This window comes from Oncorhynchus kisutch, linkage group LG4 (assembly GCF_002021735.2).
Source record: "Oncorhynchus kisutch isolate 150728-3 linkage group LG4, Okis_V2, whole genome shotgun sequence".
NCBI lineage: Eukaryota > Metazoa > Chordata > Actinopteri > Salmoniformes > Salmonidae > Oncorhynchus > Oncorhynchus kisutch.
This window is the reverse complement of record NC_034177.2, coordinates 30,480,884-30,500,815: the sequence shown is the minus strand read 5'-3', so window position 1 is coordinate 30,500,815 and position 19,932 is coordinate 30,480,884. Positions and strand designations below refer to the sequence as shown.

The following is a 19,932-nucleotide window of genomic DNA, read 5'->3' as shown; positions in this document are numbered from 1 at the left end:
GCGTTGATGACGCCGTCCCCACAGTGACTATACGTACATACCCCAACCAGAAGCTATGGCATACAGGCAACATCCGCACTGAGCGATTATGTGACTTGTTAAGCACATTTTCACTCCTGAACTTATTTAGGCTTGCCATAACAAAGGGGCTGAATAGTTATTGACTCAAGACATTTCAGCTTTTCATTAATTTGTTAACATTTAAATTAAACTATTTCAATTCAATATTATAGATCATTGACTATAGGCCAGTGACACAAAATCTAAATTAAATACATTTTAAATTCAGGCTGTAACAACAAAATATGGAAAAAGTCAAGGGGTGTGAATCCTATCTGAAGGCACTGTAATTGCAGAACATTCAAAGAAAGTATAATATACTATGTACTGTTAAAATAATTCTAGAGGGAATAGATCAGGCACTTACAGGATACAGTATACTATAATAAAGCCTTGCTGGGCTCACTGTTAGACATGAAGAACCAGCATGTGACTTGGCCAAGTTAGGAGGAGCTACTAGAGGACAAGAGACTAGAGCAGAGCACCGAACAGCTGCAGTCAGTCAGTCACTGGACTGTACACCAAGGATGGTGGATAATTTAAAATGTGCCACTCAGGTCATCCCCCCCCAAAAATGCTCAGTTCTGGTCTTCTTAATGAGGTTGCTCTCCAAAAGGCACCAATGCATTAGCAGCTGGGTCTGGTCTGCTTAATTCATTGACTGTATATGACCCAGAGAAAATTAGGGTGACGCTTCTTCCGTCTCTGTGTCCAGCCACACATTGTTGCCATGGCCTCCAAAACTGATTGGATTCCCTGGCTCCACCCATCAAGACTGTGGGAGGGTACGTTTGGATTCCTCTCTTCAAGCCTGAGTGGTCCCTCTGGTCATAAGAGGGTAGAGAAAGAGATGTTTTCAGAGCCCCTTAACTGGCTTTTCCCTAAGGAGCATTATAGTACGGAATCGATTTTTCTTGATATACCATCTGGGATCTTGGATCCTTCGTAAATTTCTTCTACAAACCTGAAGTTGGTTTTATGTGTAAGTTCTGACATAGTGAGTATGAGTGAGAGTCAGGAGTTCAGCTTGCATCTGCCACGCTATCTTGCCTTGCTACTCAGCCCACTCAGCATAGCATGGGGTCATAGTCTCTCACAGTCACACACAAACTAACACATTTCACAGATTACAACCCATTCAAAAGCTGACAACACTGGTATACCGTACATATGTAGCAGGTGAATAACACCATTTGTGAGGGGGTGATAAAGGATGTGGATGTATAGGTGTCTGACAGCTGGCAGTATTAGTCAGAGTCCGTGGTACAGTAGGACTGACACAAATCATCCCCCCTCAACTAGGGCTGGGTGGTAATCCATATTTGACTATCTACCAGTATTGATGCATGGACCAGTTAGATTTTTACCTTACATAACAGTATTTCAATGTTTGGTTTGTTAAATATAATACACATCAAATAGCAGAGATGAAAGTTGATTATGGCAATCATGTGTTCTTACCGGCAGTAAGATACTGCTTATTTGCGCACATGTAGTTTTTTTAAAATGAATAGTGCCTATGATGCAGCGCTGGCGCTGAAGGTGCACACATGAAAGTAAGCATGCATGGGGCAGATACGGTGCTGTACAGTATCTGCCCGCTGTTGGCTAGAGCGCACGTATAGCCTACACAATAAGACAATTATGGACAAAAGATCAAAAGTATTTGTTAAAACGGCAAACAAGTATCGATTCCCTTCAAACATTTAGAAATGGTATGCTCTTTCACCTAGCAAGTTATGCATTTACAATATCAATTTTTTGCTTTCCTATTGTACTAGCTATTGCTGGTTTGACTCAGAAAATGTATTAAAATCTTTTGTATTATTTTTTTTATTTTTAGAAAGGAAAGTATTGATGATCATGTCACCAGAATAAGATCCATGATATTTGTTGGAAAGGAGCATCAGGCTCACCACCTTGCACTTTCACCACCCTGAAGTCCGTCATCATTTATTTCATCTGTAGTCTAATAACCTGCATGATTTCCAGACAAGTGGGAGGAACACAACATTTCATCACGTGACCCCAAGTTTATTTCGATATGATGGTTATTATATCAATATTTCCGCATAAAAGCTTTCCATCACGATATGATATTTTGTCCATATCACCCAGCTCTGCCCTGATCCTCAGGCCCTTGTCAGGATGATGTCAGCCAGTCAGGGAAAGTGCTGCTGTCTGCGAACACCACTGGGTTGGAGCAGCCCAGATATACAGTATTTGTAGGGCTTTATTTACCGCCGTAACAAAAAGCTTAGAGAAAATGTGAGTATTTTGAGAAATTCAAGATCAAAACAGCCATTTTATGTTCCAGGCTATTTCCGTCATTGTTTCCATCTTCTCGGAAAAAAAGAAGACTCAAGTAACAAAATGATGCTCTTTTCTCTGCTCCTGCAGTGAATCTGACTGGTGCGTGCTACACAAACTATAGTATGATACAGGTTGCAATTGGAGTAATATGCGCTATTATCACCAGAGGAAGAGGATAGCCGGAGAGAGGAGCATCATGAAATGTGCTTGTAATTAAGGAGAGATCATTGCTATGGCAAGCTTACAGAAACAAAACATCAGTCTAAGATTTCTCTTTCTGAAAAGAAAGCAGTTCTAGAGCAAACATGCTTTTCCTCTGGGCTGATTCAAGTGGGCGTATGAAATCATTGTGCTGCTGCTTCCAAAGGCTAACAGACCATTGGGATACTCCCTCTTCCAGTCTCTCACACACAGTAAAACCAGTACAGACGCCATACAAACTCAATGTGCATACAGAGCTTTCCCCTGCCCTCAGGACACATCTACCTAACAAAAACACATACTGTACAGTACAGGATATTAGTGATTTACAAACAACAAAGCTTAGAGAAAATTATTCAGGGAATCGTATACCAACTACTACAGTATGAATTGATAGTTTGATTGACTTACTAGTTGTTCACTGTTAAACATATGGGGATAATCATTAATAAGGCATTAAATGTATTAGATTCATCTGTGGGAGAGATGAACCTCCTCCTGCCTTTGGATCAGGAGACTGGGAGCATCAGAGCATTAGTATTTAGCAACATGCTCAGAGCATTGCCTCCCAGTCATATAAATCCTGGCCAATGTGTAATGTCCTGCAAATCAAGTAAAAGCAATCTCAGGTCCAGGCTCTCCTCTCCTCAGCTCACAGCCATCCTTCCTCTCTCGGTCTCATCCGTCAGAAGGCAGGTCCCGGACTACCTGCTGTCTGCTACCAGCAGCATACTAATTGTATTATCAAGAGCACTGGAACAGAAATTATAAACAGTGGCTGCGCCCCAATGTGTGATGGACTAGGATATTTTCTAAGAATGTTAGCTAGATATCCTTACACGAGGAAAAATAAATATCTACATCACAATCACACTACTTGCGCGATAACAGCCCTGAGCATATTGCACTGCTTCGTTTCTCCACTACATCACCAGATTCCTGCTGCAAGCTCTGGACCATTACACCGGATCTTCGCAGCTAGCTAGCTGCTACCGAGTGGCTATTGAGGCTAACGGCCTTGTCCAGAAGCATGCACCAGTTGCACGAGTCTCATCCAGAAGCATGCACCAGTCTCGAGCTAGCCTCGAAGCTAGGCCCATCTCCCGGCTAGCAAACGAATTACACCAACTACATACCCCTCTTGTCAATTTGGCCTGGACCCTTTGTCGACATGGAGCCCCGCCGATCCATCACGACTGGTCTGCTAATCTGCTTACTCACCCGGCCTCTGCGTTGCGGATGTGGTGAAGATCCATCTGCTATCCCCGGTCTGCTAGCTTCCTGGACACTTTATCCCGCTTGCCTAGCGTAATAATCGACTACCGAACGGCTCCCTGTTCCATCTATTGCTGCACATTGGACCCTATGATCACTCGGCTACACAACTGATGCCTGCTGGACCCTTCATTTTGTTTATCTGTCGACCCCAGCCTCAAACTTAGGCCCTGTGTGTAGCTAACTGACCCTCTCTGCCCATTTATCACCATTTACCCATTATTGTTGTTGTCTTAGCTGTTTATCTGTTGTCTCACCTGTTGTTGTCTTAGCTCTCCCAATCAACACCTGTGATTGCTTTATGCCTCTCTCTAATGTCTATATGTCTTGTATACTGTAGTTAAGGGCAGCTCTCATTGTTTCATTTTACTGCTGAGCCCCTAGTCCTGCTCAACATGTTTCAGATAGCCCCCTTTCAGATAGCCACCTTGTCCCAACTCCCACACATGCGGAGACCACACCAAGCTTAACTAGTGCCTCCAGAGATGCAACAACTGCATAGGTTTACCCCCACTGTACTCGCACCCTACCATACCCTTGTCTGTACACTATGCCCTGAATCTATTCTACCACGGCCAGAAATGTGCTCCTTTTATTCTCTGTTCCCAAAGCACTAGACGAGCAGCTCTTATAGCCTTTAGCCATACACTCATCCTACTCCTCCTCTGGTAATATAGAGGTTAACCCAGGCCCTGTGTGTCCCCAGGCGCTCTCATTTGCTGACTTCTGTAACCGTAAAATACTTGGGTTCATGAATGTTAACATCAGAAGCCTCCTCCCTAAGATTGCTTTATTCACTGCTTTAGCACACTCCGCCAACCCTGATGCCCTAGCCATGTCTGAATCCTGGCTTAGGAAGGCCACCAAAAATTCAGAAATGTTATATCCCCAATTACTACATTTTCCGTCAAGAAAGAACTGCTAAAGGGGGTGGAATTGCAATCTACTGTAGAGATAGCCTGCAGAGTTCCGTCATACTATCCAGATCTATGTCCAAACAGTTTGAGCTACTTTTAAAGATCCATCTCTCCAGAAATAGGTCCCTCACTGTTGCCGCTTTTTATAGACCCCCCTTTGCTCCCAGCTGTGCCTTGGACACCATATGTGAATTGATTGCCCCCCCATCTATCGTCAGAGTTCGTACTGCTAGGTGACTTAAATTGGGATATGCTTAACACCCCGGCAGACCTACAAACTAAGCTAGCTGTCCTCAATCTCACAAAAATGATCAAATAACCTACCAGGTACAATCCTGACCAGCTTGCCCTTTAAATACACCTCTGCTGTTTTCAACCAGGATCTCAGCAATCATTGCCTGCGTCCGTTATTGGTCAGTGGTCAAACCACCCCTCATCACTGTCAAATGCTCCAAAAAACACTTCCGTGAGCAGGCCTTTCGAATTGACCTGTCCCAGGTATCCTGGAAGGATATTGACCTCATACCGCCAGTAGATGATGCCTGGTTATTCTTTAAAAGTGCTTTCCTCAGCATGCCCCTTTCAAAAAAAAATGTAACTAAGAAAAGATATAGCCCTTGGTTCACTCCAGACTTGACTGCCCTTGACCAGCACAAAAACACCCTGTGGCGTACTGCACTAGCATCGAATATTCCCTGCGATATGCAACTTTTCAGGGAAGTCAGGAACCAATACACAGTCACTTAGGAAAGCAAAGGCTAGCTTTTTCAAACAGAAATTTGCATCCTGCACTTTTTCCAAATTTTTGGGGGGCACTAAGTCCATGGAGAATAAGAGCACCTCCTCCCAGCTGCCCACTGCACTGAGACTAGGAAACAGTGTCACCACTGATAAATCCACGATAATTGAGAATTTCAATAAGCAATTCTCTACGGCTGGCCATGCTTTCCTACCCCAACCCCGGCCTACAGCTCTGCACCCTCCACAGCAACTGGCACAAGCCCCCCCCCCGCTTCTCCTCATCCTCCAAATCCAGACAGCTGATGTTCTGAAAGAGCTGCAAAATCTGGATCCCTACAAATCAGCTGGGCTAGACAATCTGGACCCTCTCTTCCTAAAATTATCCACCACCATTGTTGCAACCCCTATTACTACTCTCTTTCTTATCGTCTGAGATCCCCAAAGATTGGAAAGCGGCCGCAGTTATCCCCCACTTCAAAAGGGGGAGACACTCTAGACCCAAACTGTTACAGACCTATATCCATCCTGCCCTGCCTTTCTAAGGTCTTCGAAAGCCAAGTGAACAAACAAATCACAGACCATTTCGAATCCCACCGTACCTTCTCCGCTATGCAATCTGGTTTCCGAGATGGTCATGGTTGCACCTCAGCCACGCTCAAGGTCCTAAACGATATCATAACCGCCATCGATAAAAGACAGTACTGTGCTGCCATCATCGACCTGGCCAAGGCTTTCGACTCTGTCAATCACCGGATTCTTATCGGCAGACTCAATAGCCTTGGTTTCTCTAATGACTTGCCTGGTTCACTAAATACTTCTGAGAGTTCAGTGTGTCAAATCGGAGGGCCTGTTGTCCGGACCTCTGGCAGTCTCTATGGGGGTGCCACAGGGTTCAATTCTCAGGCCGACTCTTTTCTCTGCGGGTGATTCCTTGATCCACCTCTACATAGACGACACCATTCTGTTTACATCTGGCCCTTCTTTGGACACTGTTCTAACAAACCTCCAAACGAGCTTCAACGCCATACAACTTCCTATTTTGCAACAAAGCCTCCTTCACTCATGCTGCCAAACTTACCCTCATAAAACTGACTATCCTACCAATCCTTGACTTCGGCGATGTTATTTATGCTGCAGTAGTTTGTGTGTCGGGGGGCTAGGGTCAGTCTGTTATATCGGAGTATTTCTCCTGTCTTATCCTGTGTGAATTTAAGTATGCTCTCTCTAATTATTTCTTTCTTTCTCTCGGAGGACCTGAGCCCTAGGACCATGCCTCAGGACTACCTGGCCTGATGACTCCTTGGTGTCCCCAGTCCACCTGGCCGTGCTTCTGCCCCAGTTTCAACTGTTCTGCCTGCGGTTATGGAAACCTGACCTGTTCACCGGACCTGCTACCTCGTCCCAGACCTGCTGTTTTCAACTCTAGAGACAGCAGGAGCGGTAGAGATACTCTGAATGATCGGCTATGAAAAGCCAACTGACATTTACTCCTGAGGTACTGACCTGTTGCACCCTCCACATCCACTGTGATTATTATTATTTGACCCTGCTGGTCATCTATGAACATTTGACCTTGGCCATTTACTGTTATTATCTCCACCCGGCACAGCCAGAAGAGGACTGGCCACCCCTCATAGTCTGGTTCCTCTCCAGGTTTCTTCCTAGGTTCTGGCCTTTCTTGGGAGATTTTCCTAGCCACTGTGCCACACCTGCATTGCTTGCTGTTTGGGGTTTTAGTCTGGGTTTCAGTCTGGGTTTCTGTACAGCTGATGTAAGAAGGGCTTTATAAATACATTTGATTTACAAATTAGCCTCCAACACCCTACTTGGCAAATTGGATGCAGTCTATCACAGTGCCATCCGTTTTGTCACCAAAGCCCCATATACTACCCACCACTGAGACCTGTATGGCTGGTCCTCGCTACAAATTCGTCGCCAAACCCACTGGCTCCAGGTCATCTACAAGTCTTTGCTAGGTATAGCTCGGCCTTATCTCAGCTCACTGGTCACCATAGCAATACACACCCGTAGCACGCACTCCAGCAGGTATATTTCACTGGTCATCCCCAAAGCCAACAACTCATTTGGCTGCCTTTCTTTCCAGTTCTCTGCTGCCAATGACTGGAACGATTTGCAAAATAAATAAATCACTGAAGTTGGATATCTCCCTCACTAACTTTAAGCGTCAGCTGTCAGAGCAGCTTACCGATCGCTGCAGCTGTATACAGCCCATCTGTAAATGGCCCATCCAATCAACTACCTACCTCATCCAAATATGTTTTTGTTTTTCTGCACACCAGTATTTGTACTTGCACATCCTCATCTGCACATATATCACTCCAGTGTAAATTGCTAAATTGTAATTACTTAGCCACTATTGGCCTATTTGTTACCTTACCTCCTTACTTCATTTGCACACACTGTATACAGATTTTTTCTATTGTGTTATTGACTGTACGTTTGTTTATCACATGTGTAACTCTGTCATTGTTTTTGGCCCACTGCTTTGCTTTATCTTGGCCAGGCCGCAGTTGTAAATGAGAAATTGTTCTCAACTGGCCTACCTGGTTAAATAAAGGTGAAAAAATGTAATATTTAAATACTGTTGTGGATCCCTTTCTTATCTACATGTCTGTTTTTGACTAATTGTATTTGGATATAGTTAACATATTCTATTTGGAACACTCAAAGACAATGTCCTTGTGAATGATTTATTAATCATAAAAACCATCATAACTGAGTCAAACCTTCTTAGTCTCTGAAGGCAGAAGTTCAGGGGGAGGGCATGTTGTTGTTTCCACATCACTGACTTTGCATTGCCCACCTTTTCCTGGACTTATAAGGATGGACAGCAGGAGCAGGCTGGGCCACTTCTGTTACCACAGGTTCAGAACTGCCACTGCCTGCAAGGTCATCCTTATAAAAAATATTCACTGCTGTGCTTTTAACATTTGAACCAAAGTCTGCTTTCAAATGTCAGATAAACAATGTCACTATAAAGAGCTATATTCACTGTAAAAGCACTAAAATGGGCACTTAACTGTGTACGTTCAGTATGAGCCAACTTGCTATAAAACAAGAGGAAAATAGATTGAGAAGGATGACTGATCCAGTTTCACAAAGTGTGCCTGAAAAATTAAAAAAACACCCATCAGTAAAACTGCCATATTGGTTTTACTGCTTCAGTGAGGGTGCTTGGTGTAGGAGTGCATTATAAAACTGTAAAGTTTATACATTGTATTAATAACATGAGACCTTCTGCTATTTCTGTACTTTGAACAAACTGAAGCAGTGGAAAGGTAACAGTAACAACCACTGCTTTGAGAGGATCCCTGTTCATTTGGTGTTCAGCTGGTATGACCTGTCCTTTTATCTAGACACTACTACTGCTTGTACAGCCATTCCAGCCTTGCTACAGACGATTACTGCTGTGGAGTAATTATCTTCTCACAGGACTCACTTGGTCTGAAAACAAAGTAAAACTTTCTTACACGTAGTTGGAGGCTAAGTAACCAAACAAAACTTCACAAGACAGCCAGCCAGCCGGCCAGCAGATAAAGTACTCAGGCAAGACTCCTTTCCACACACGCAATTAGGAAGACAGCTATTTACTGTATGTTCCCTCTCCAAATGATTAATGATTGGTCAACAAACACACAGTATCTCTATGCCACTTCTAGCAGCTTTGTTTTCCTCTCAGCAGCACGGTCTGAGAGCAAAGGAGAATCAAATGTTTAAATTGTCTGGGAAAGGCGTAAACAAACAGCTTCTCCTGCTACAAAATATTACCCACTTCAGAAAGTTCTCCTAAAGGGTACCGTGTGCTGGAGGCCTGCTGACAAACTGGAAGCCGTTTCTGAAGATAGCTACGCAAAGACACACTTGGCTGATTTATTTTTCTCCAATATTCCATATACAATCCCTTTAGAGGACACACAAAATATCAAAAGACATGTATTCCCATTCCTACCATGACAGCTCGGTATTGCCAATACTCTCATTTGAAATAAGGACTTGTTTTATGTAACATGAATGTTTCGTATTCAGTGAAAACTAGCACCAACCATGTTCATCAACATCTGACAACACACGTTTTAGCAAAACATCAAGAACACAATATGGCCAATTACTGAGCATTTCACCCATATGATTTCACCTCTTTTTCTTATCATTAGTCTCAGATGGCGTCTGGGTGTGTCACAGGCGGACATCTGAGAACCATTAACTCCACTGCCAGCATCCACGCTTTCCCTCTGATTCAAGCCCACCAACCAGAGCACCAATGACCTGTGCTGGCCACATTTCCAAACATAAAAATATCAGCTTCCACAATGTAGCAGAGAGGAAAGGTAATCTACTTGATTGTGTTAACTCCTTGGCATACAACTCCATCACAGAATTGGATACTGTTGTGAACTGCAATTCACACATTTTGAGAGTCATCTAGGTCATCAGAACTACCTTTTAAGCACTTTTCCCCTCAACTGCATTTATGCCCTGCGACCAGACCCTAGGCCTAGCCCTGTTTCTGATTAAGAAAAACAAACATCCAGCAGAAATCCACCGAAACATCTGATCACCATGATTAGACTCCCACAGTCATTGTGCAACACCTGCTTTAGATCTGAAGAGTCATCTGAGGAGAGCTAACGTGTGGTGATTATGTGGATGTGCTATAGGGGAGAGTACAAATGAGCCACTCCAGGACAGGGCTGGTGGCTGGACTGATGGACCCACTAAGGCGGTTCGAGAGGATCGAGCTACAGGATTAGTTTCAAGTTTTATTAGTCGTATGTAGAGGATACACATGGTATTTACCATCCAAATAAATGCTTATGAGGCTCCTTCTCGACAACTCAACAAAAAATTCAAGATAAGAAAATGAAAATAAAGTAAAAATGGCTCAGTAGAATATACAGTACCAGTCAAAAGTTTGGACACTGACTCATTCAATTTTCTACATTGTAGAATAATAGTGAAGACATCAAAACTATGAAATAACACATATGGAATCCTGTGCTAACCCCCAAAAAAAAGTTAAATCAAAATATATTTTATATTTGAGATTTTTCAAAAGGAGCCACCCTTTGCCTTGATGACAGCTTTGCACACTCTTTGCATTCTCTCAACCAGCTTCACCTGGAATGCTTTTCCAGTCTTGAACAAGTTATGTTGAGCACTTGTTGGCTGCTTGGCATCTTCCGTGGATCTGTTGGAGCAGTAGGGAAATTCCGGTGGGTCCAGTGTGCCTGGCATAGATATGGGCCATGACCAGCCTCTCAAAGCACTTAATGATGACAGGGGTGGGTGCAATGGGGAGATAATAATTTGGGCATTTCACCTTGGTTTTCTTGGGGACTGGGAGGATGAAGAAAGTGGGGACTACAGCTTGGGACAGGGACAGGTTGAAGATGGTCAGCGCACACTCTGAAGACGTGGCCAGGGATGCCATCTGGGCCTGGGCTTAGTGAGTATTCACGCGAGGGTTTTCCTCATGTTAGCCTCGGAAAGAGAAAGCACCTGGTCATCCGCAACGGTGAGAGCCTTCCTGAATGGCTCTATTTTCTGCCTTAAAGCGAGCATAAAATGTGTTAAGTTCCTTGGAGGGAGGCTACGGTGGGAACCACACAGCTGGATTTGCCTTTGTAGTCAGTGATAGCCTGTAGTCCTTACCATGTGTTGAGAGTCTGAGTTGTCAAATATTGATTTAAGTTTGAGTTTGCATGGTCTTTTTGCACCCCTAATGGATTTGCGTCGCTCGTACCTACTTGCCCTGAGCCACCGAGTTGTCAGGGTTCATTCTGCTGACACTGAATGCTGCAGTATGGGCTCTCATCATGGTAAGAATTTCATTCAGGGTTTTTGGTTGGGGTATGTCCGGATTGTTATTGTGGGTACAACATCATCAACACATTTCGTAATGAAGCCTGTGAGATTCCTGTGATATTCCTCAATGTTTGATGGATGAGTCTTGGTGGGATGAATCTTTGAACATTTTCCAATCAATATTCTCAAAACAGTCCTGCAGCATTGAGTCTGCCTCCTCTGTCCAGCGATTAGGGATTCGAGCACATGAAGGATGCTGCCACGCTTAGTTAAGGACTCGCAGGCACACTATTTCATGCTTCACATCTGAAGGTTACCATAGCAACAACATTTTGGGGCAATTCCCAGGTCAGGTGGCTTCTGTCAGCGCCGTGCAGTGAGAAAACCCTTAAAGGCCTTTGCTGTGCAGTCAGACATTCACTCACAGCACAGGCCCATGCAAAGACTGACAAAAGCCACTTAATATAATTCTTGACATGAGTCAATTGTCAGTGTTTCTCCTATATGCAAATCACTGCCATTTAAAAAAAATATATATAGAGCGTGTACAAAACATTAAGAACACGTTCTCGTTCCATGACAAAGACTGACCAGATGAATCCAGGTTACAGCTATGATCCCTTATTGATGTCCCTTGTTAAATGCACTTGAATCAGTGTAGATGAAGGGGAGGACACAGGTTAAAGAATCATTTGTAAGGCTTGAGACAATTGAGACATGGATTATGTACAGTATAGTGTGTGTGCTATTCAGAAGGTGAATGGGTAAGAAAATATTTACGTGCCTTTGAACGGGGTTGGTAGTAGGTGCCAGGCGCACTGGTTTGTGTAAAGAACCTCAACATTGCTGGGTTTTTCACGCTCAACTAGGGCTGGGTGGTATACTGTATTTTTTAACGATATACCGGTATAGATGCACGGACTGGTTTGTTTTTTAAACTTTACCTTCTATAACCGTATTTGAATGTTTGGTTTGTGAAATGTGATATGCCGTGTGTAACGTCCATTTTTATAGTTTACTTCGCCCCTTATCATTCAAGGAGCGCATTTGTTGTTCCTTGACCACGAGACACTTGCATTTGGTCTGCATGGTCAATGCACCACAGGCAACAATGTCGATGACAACAATGCTGTTTCCACTTTACTTCTTAATATAAATCCACTAGCATTCTATAATTACACTATTAGTTTGTGTTTCTTAATTCTGCAAACATCTAGTTTGTCTTTTCTTAGCAAGTTTGGCCTAAGTCATGTAAGCCGCTAATGCTGATTGCTAGTGAGCTGGCTAGTCAGAACAAACATAATTAGCAATGCAGCCTGATAACACCAGTGACGGTGTAGACCTAAAATCAGCATGTTTGTGCAACTGTATCTTCTAAATCAAAGAGGAATACGCAAAGCATGAATATGTTAGCATGAACTAGGTAAGATGAAAACATTAAAATGTAGCCAAAGATTATAGTATCCCCTAGAAAACACTTAACACTTCGGTTTCTACCCTAACTCGTCTCTGGCATTTTCCTTGGTTGTCATGTCAAACAACACTGTATTCAATGTGCCCAATATTATATTTTAACTATAGAATTAGTATAATCATTCTATTTCCATGATTCCAACAGTTCACCCCAAAAAAACTGTAGTACTAAAAACAACATAAGATAGAAAACACACTGAAAAAATATGCATAAATAAGAAGAACACGAGAAATAAGCAAGCTATATACAGGGTCAGTTCCAATACTATATTTGCAATGTGCAGGGATACTGGAGTGATAGAGGTAAGGTATAGATGTATAGGGGTAAGGTGACTAGGCATCAACATATGATAAACAGAGTAGCAGCAACGTACTGTATATGATGACTGTATGTGAGTGTGTATGCGTGTGTGGAGTCAGTATAAATATGTGCATGTTATGTGTGAGTAAATGAAGCGAGTGTGAGTGTGTGTGTGTGTGAGTGTGTAGAGTCCTGTGAGTGTGCATAGAGACAGTGTATCCATTTTGTTAGCTATTTAGCAGTCTTATGGCTTGAGGGCAGAAGCTGTTGAGGAGCCTGTTGGTGTCAGACTTGATGCACCGGTATCGCTTGCCATGCAGAAGCAGAGAGAACAGTCTATGGCCTGGGTGGCTGGAATCTAACAATTTCCGGGCCTTTCTTTTACACTACCTGATAAAGAAGTCCTGGATTGCAGGGAGCTAGGCCACAGTGATGTATTGGGCTGTCCGCAACACCCTCTGTAGGGCCAAGTGTTCGAGGGTGGTGCTGTTGCCATACCAAGCCGTGATGCAGCCAGTCAAGATGCGGTCAATGGTGTAGCTCTCGAAGGTTTTGAGGATTTGAGGACCCATGCCAAACCTTTTCAACCGCCTGAGGGAGAATAGGCGCTGTCGCTCCTTCTTTACGACTGTGTATGGAACATTTTAAGTCCGTAGTGATTTGGACACAGAGGAACTTGAAGCTGCCCCCTCTCTCCCTTTCCTGTAGTCCACGATCAGCCCCTTGCTATTTCTGACGTTGAGGGAGAGGTTGTTGTCCCAGCACCACACTGCCAGGTCACTGACCTCCTCCCTGTAGGCTGTCAAATTGTCACCGACCACCGTCATGTCATCAGCAAACTTGATGATCGTGTAGGAGTCATGCGTGACCACGCAGTTGTGGGTGAACAGGGAGTACAGGAGGGGACTAAGCACACACCCCTGTGGGACCCCCGTGTTGAGGATCAGCATGGCGGAGGCGATGTTGCCTACCCTCATCACCTAGGGTCGGCCCGTCAGGAAGTCCAGGATCCAGTTGCAGAGGGAATTGTTCAGTTCTAGGGTCCTAAGGTTGGTGACAAGCTTGGGAAGGGACAATGGTGTTCAATACTGAGCTGTAAATGAACAGCAACTAAGGTATTCATCTTATCTAGGTGGGTGAGGGCAATTGAGTGCAACTGAGGTTGCATCGTCTATAGATCTGTTGGGGCGGTATGCAAATTGGAGTGGGTCTCGGGTATTTAGGATGATGGAGTTGATGTGTGCCATAACCATCCTTTCGAAGCACTTCATGATTACAGATGTGAGTGCAAGAGGGCTGTAGTCTTTTTGGCATGAGGCCTCAGTCCTTGGGAACAGGAATGATGGTGGTCAGCTTTAGGGATGTGGGGAATACAGACTAGAACAAGGAGAGATCGAAAATGACCGTGAATATGCCTGCCAGCTGTTCTGCGCATGCTCTGAGAACACACCCTGGAATACTGTGCCAGTGTTGACCTGATTAAAGACAAGATCACCCAGTCCTCTGGGTCACTGAGGGCCCTCATGCACAGCACAGTGTTGTTAAAGCGTGCATAAAATGCATTGAGTTCGTCTGGTAGAAAGGCATCGTTGGGCATATCATGGCTGTGTCTTCCTTTGTAATCCGTATTGGACTGTAGCCCCTGTCACATGCGACAGGTGTCAGAGCCTTTGTAATATCATTTCACCTTATTCCTATATTGTCCTTTTGCCCGTTTGATGACTCTGCAGGGGTCGAAGCAGGAGTTATCGTACTTGTTCCTGTCTTCAGCCTCAGGGTTGTCTGTATATGTATAGATGTATGCCCCAGGAAGACCCCAACTGCTGATTTCCCTTGATGAGAGAGAAAATACCAAAGCCTTACCTTATTGCTGAATCATAAAATGGCCAAGGATTTAAGCAGGTTTTTACAGCTGGAAAGAAACAAAGACCCAGTAAGCTACAGGAAGGAAATATGCACGGCTGACAATGTTGCTGAATCACCACTTCTCAGAAGAGCAAATTCTCTTACTAAAAGACAACCCATAACCATTCCATAAGAGCCATAATTGTCTCAAAACATACACTTAATGATCAAGCAAAGCAGTGTGTGGTTTATCTTCAGTGCATTCTTAGATGACACAGTAACATAAAATGGAAAAGTAATTGCTATATACACTACCGGTCAAACGTTTTAGAACACCTACTCATTTCAAGGGTTTTTCTTTATTTTTACTATTTTCTACATTGTAGAATGATAGTGAAGACATCAAAACTACGAAATAACACATGGAATCATGTGGTAACCAAAACAATTGTTAACAAATGAAAATATATTTTATATTTGAGATTCTTCAAAAAGCCACCCTTTGCCTTGACAACAGCTTTGCACACTCTTGGGATTCTCTCAACCAGCTTCACGAGGTTGTCACCTGGAATGCATTTCAATTAACAGGTGTGCCTTCTTGAAAGTTAGTTTGTGGAATTTATTTCCATCTTAATGCATTTGTGCCAATCAGTTGTGCATTGACAAGGTGTGTGTGTGTGTGTGTGTGTGTGTGTGGGGGTGGGGGGGGGGGGGGGTAATACAGAATATAACCCTATTTGGTAAAAGACCAAGTCCATATTATGGCAAGAACAGCTCAAATTAGCAAAGAGAAACGACAGTCCGTTGTTACTTTAAGACATGAAGGTCAGTCAATACGGAACATTTCAAGAACTTTAACATCTCTTCCGGGGCAGTTGCAAAAACCATCAAGCCCTATGCAGCTCTCTGCTGCAGAGGATACGTTTGTTAGAGTTTACAGCCTCAGATATTTCAGCCCAAATAAATGCTTCACAGAGTTCAAGTAACAGGCATCTCAACATCAACTGTTCATAGAAGACTGTGCAAAGCAACCACTACTAAAGGACACCAATATGAAGAAGAGACTGCTTGGGCCAGGAAACACGAGCAATAGACTGGTGGAAATTTGACCTTTGGTCTGATGAGTCCAAATTGGAGATTTTTGGTTCCAACCACTGTGTCTTTGTGAGAAGCAGAGTAGGTGAACGGAGGATCTCCGCATCTGTGGTTCCCACCGTGAAGCATGGAGGAGGAGGTGTTATGGTGTGGGGGTGCTTTGCTGGTGACACTGTCTGTGATTTATTTAGAATTAAAGGCACACTTAACCAGCATGGCTACCACAGCATTCTGCAGCGATACGCCATCCCATCTGGTTTGGCCTTAGTTGGATTATCATTTATTTTTCAACAGGACAATGACCCAACACACCTCCAGGCTGTGTAAGGGCTATTTGACCAAGAAGAAGAGTGATGGAGTGGAGTGATGGACTGGTAATGCATACTGTGACAAAAACTAAATAAACAACATAAATAGACATATTACATTGATATTTCCCAACAGCTCAAAAGGTAATCATAGGTAAGCTAAAAGCTTAGCTGTGAAATGATCAACGGTTTATCAATGATTTAATCTGTGCAAGATAAACATTTTCACTAAATGTTGAGTTGTTGCCATGTGTTTCTGTCCTGCTGTGATATCTGTTCTCCTTGTGCTGTAACTGTTCTCTATTAACTTTTTTACCCATCCTTCTGTGTTGTGATGTCTGGTCTTATTTTAATGCACCGTACATCCCAGTTTTCATTGGCCATGTGGTAATTGTTAATAAGAATTTGTTCTTAATTGACTCTTCTCCCCCCCCCCCCCGAAAAAAGGATGTGTAATTATAGAGGATAATTTTGGGTATTTACTAAATGTGTCACTGTGAGTGGGTAGTGTTAGAAAACAATCACACACTTGCGGAGGAATGTCTGACTCCGAGGGGCCTTACAATTACAAGGCAATCATTATGACAGCGTGGGTGCAGTTGAATGTCACAGTGTGCATGCTTCACATACAAAGGCTGTTTGAGGTGATCATTAGAAGTTGGACAGGGCCGAAGCAGGACAGGGTTCTCCACTGGGTCAGAGATAGGAACTCCCCTCATCACAGGTTCAGGCACACAGGCTGCAGGAAGAATGCCTGAGGCCAAGTGCTCCCCTGAACCCCTCTATTTAACCTGATTACTGTAATGAGCTTAGAGACTGCTGAATGCACAGCAGCAAACACACATGCAGACAATCAGGCTGCCTGCCTGCCTTCCTCTCTCCATTACTCCCTCAGAGGCAGATGAAAAGGTCTCAGAGCTGGGGGAATTCTATGCCTCAATGGTGAGAATGCACTGGCAATGGATGCTAAACTCCATGTATGAGATATAAAGCACATGCATGCAAACGGTTTACATGCACAATTCAGTATGCAAGACAACATTTCATAAACTGGCAAAATTACGTAAAAAATTAGGTAGAGAGATAACAGTAATGGACTAAATGTGCTTGGTTAGAGAGAAATGCAACAGTCTCCAGGATTAGTGTGTCACATGCTATAAGAGGCAGAAGTGGCAGGAAAATGCAATACAGTATGTTTATGTTAAAACAATATAACAAAACTGGGGACACACATTTTGCTCATATTCTGTATTGTCCAAATATGAAAAATAGCAAAGAGGTGCTTCTCTCCCAAGTTGTTTTGTATAGGCTATAATTAAGCAATACGGCCCGAGGTGGTGTGCCTGGACCCTTAGCCATAGTATATTGGCCATTTATCACAAACCCCCAAGGTGCCTTATTGCTATTATAAACTAGGTACCAACATAATTAGAGCAGTAAAAATAAATGTTGTCATACCAGTGGTATATGGTCTGATATACCACAGCTGTCAGCCATTCAGCATTCAGGTCTCAAACCCCCCAGTTTATAAAGTCCTATATACATTCTAAACAGTATTCTTGGAGGAGGGCTCTCAATAGTACTACTGACAATTCCTGATGGTCGACAGAACAAACATTTTACTTGGGCATAGGGGATTTTTTTACCCAAAGATCTATCCAAAGAACTATGTTGGCTAATAAGTATACATAGTGGATCCATTAGGTAAAAAATGTAATAAAAACACACTAAAATACTATGTCAACAACCTTCAAAGAAACGAAAGAGGTAGAGACGATTATATTATGGCGATTATTTTGTTCTCCAGAAGAAACAGTGCAGTGTCAATAAGTGTCAATAAATTCTGCACACTGCCTCCTCTGCACAGTGAAGCACCCATTGAAGTGGGGAACAAGTTTTCAAACAGTCCACTTCTCACATCTGCAGAATACCGGAGGCTTGCCTGCCCATGGTGCACATTCTGGAAGCCAACCTCTCATCATCTCTAAGATAAATCCATAAAATTGTTAGGATTTCTAATTCCTTTAACGTCCCTGGGAGGGATAAAGAGCCATCATGGAGAAAGACATGTTCGTTAAGCACTAAAAGTAATGGAGAAGTATTGGAGATGAGCCCAGTCTTGACATGGGCTGAATGGAGCTAACCCAGGAGAGAACAGGAGTAGTACATCCTGATATGGGAGGACATCTCTGATGGAATTATCCCCCATTAGAAAGACTGATCAATGTTTTATTACATTGACTCAATGTATTTTTCAGCAGTCAATACACAACCCAACTGGTCATTAGAATGGTTCCCAAACCACACCACAATTTGTCTTTTCTATGCATTTCTCTTAAAACAAAAACAGCTGCCTGAAGACGGGACGGCTGGGCATTCGTGCGGTTGAGTCAGTTTCTGCAATAACATGGACTCTTAACGTGATTAAACTAATACTGGCAATTTGACTGGTAAACTCATTAGGTACACTTGCAATAGACGTGGTAAAGGAGTCAATGGAACGCATACATTCCATTGGCCAGATTGGACAATATTCAACAAATCTAATCTAACAAAGTGGATATTCGTCAAATTCGTCATGATTTATGTATTGTAAAAGGCCCACAATGTGGTCGCTTAGGACCGATTTGGATATATTTAGCCGTTTTCGCTGCATAACCTGTAGAAGTTGTCCCTTCTCAGGTTAAGAAATGACTGCTAAATGCTAACTCTCGTTCGTATAAGCTGGTTAGCTTTGGATTTTTTATTTATTTAACCAGGTAGGCAAGTTGAGAACAAGTTCTCATTTACAATTGCGACCTGGCCAAGATAAAGAAAAGCAGTTCTACACATACAGAGTTACACATGGAGTAAAACAAATATACAGTCGATAATACAGTAGAAAAATAAGTCTATATACAATGTGAGCAAATGAGGTGAGAAGGGAGGTAAAGACAAAAAAACAACTAAAAAACGATGGTGGCGAAGCAAATACAATATAGCAAGTAAAACACTGGAATGGTAGATTTGCAGTGGAGAATGCGCAAAGTAGAGAGAGAAATAATGGGGTGCAAAGGAGCAAAATAAATACAGTAGGGGGAGAGGTAGTTGTTTGGGCTAAATTATAGATGGGCTATGTACCGGTGCAGTAATCTGTGAGCTGCTCTGACAGCTGGTGCTTAACGGTAGTGAGGGAGATAAATGTTTCCAGTTTCAGAGATTTTTGTTGTTCGTTCCAGTCATTGGCAGCAGAGAACTGGAAGGAGAGGCGGCCAAAGGAATAATTGGTTTTGGGGGTGACAAGAGAGATATACCTGCTGGAGCGCGTGCTACAGGTGGGTGCTGCTATGGTGACCAACGAGCTGAGATAAGGGAGGACTTTACCTAGCAGGGTCTTGTAGATGACCTGGAGCCAGTGGGTTTGGCGACAAGTATGAAGCGAGGGCCAGCCAACGAGAGCGCACAGGTCGCAGTGGTGGGTAGTATATGGGGCTTTGGTGACAAAACGGATGGCACTGTCATAGCAAACTGGATGTAGTCTGAGTCGGGTATTGGAGTCTATTTTGTAAATGACATCGCCGAAGTCGAGGATCGGTAG

At 43.3% G+C, this 19,932-nt stretch overlaps 1 protein-coding gene across 3 annotated transcripts in view; it reads right to left on the bottom strand.

Annotated features, from left to right (window-relative positions):
- The window catches only part of LOC109889363 (talin-2), a 144,458-nt gene that overhangs the window by 90,425 nt on the left and 34,101 nt on the right, over positions 1–19,932 (bottom strand). Inside the window, exon 2 of one of the 3 annotated variants that reach the window (XM_031822774.1) lies at positions 14,971–15,019. The exons of the other annotated variants lie outside the window; for them this stretch is intronic. The gene's annotated coding sequence lies outside the window, so the exon portion shown is untranslated. The remainder of the gene's footprint in view (positions 1–14,970; positions 15,020–19,932) is intronic. 3 annotated transcript variants of the gene reach the window in all.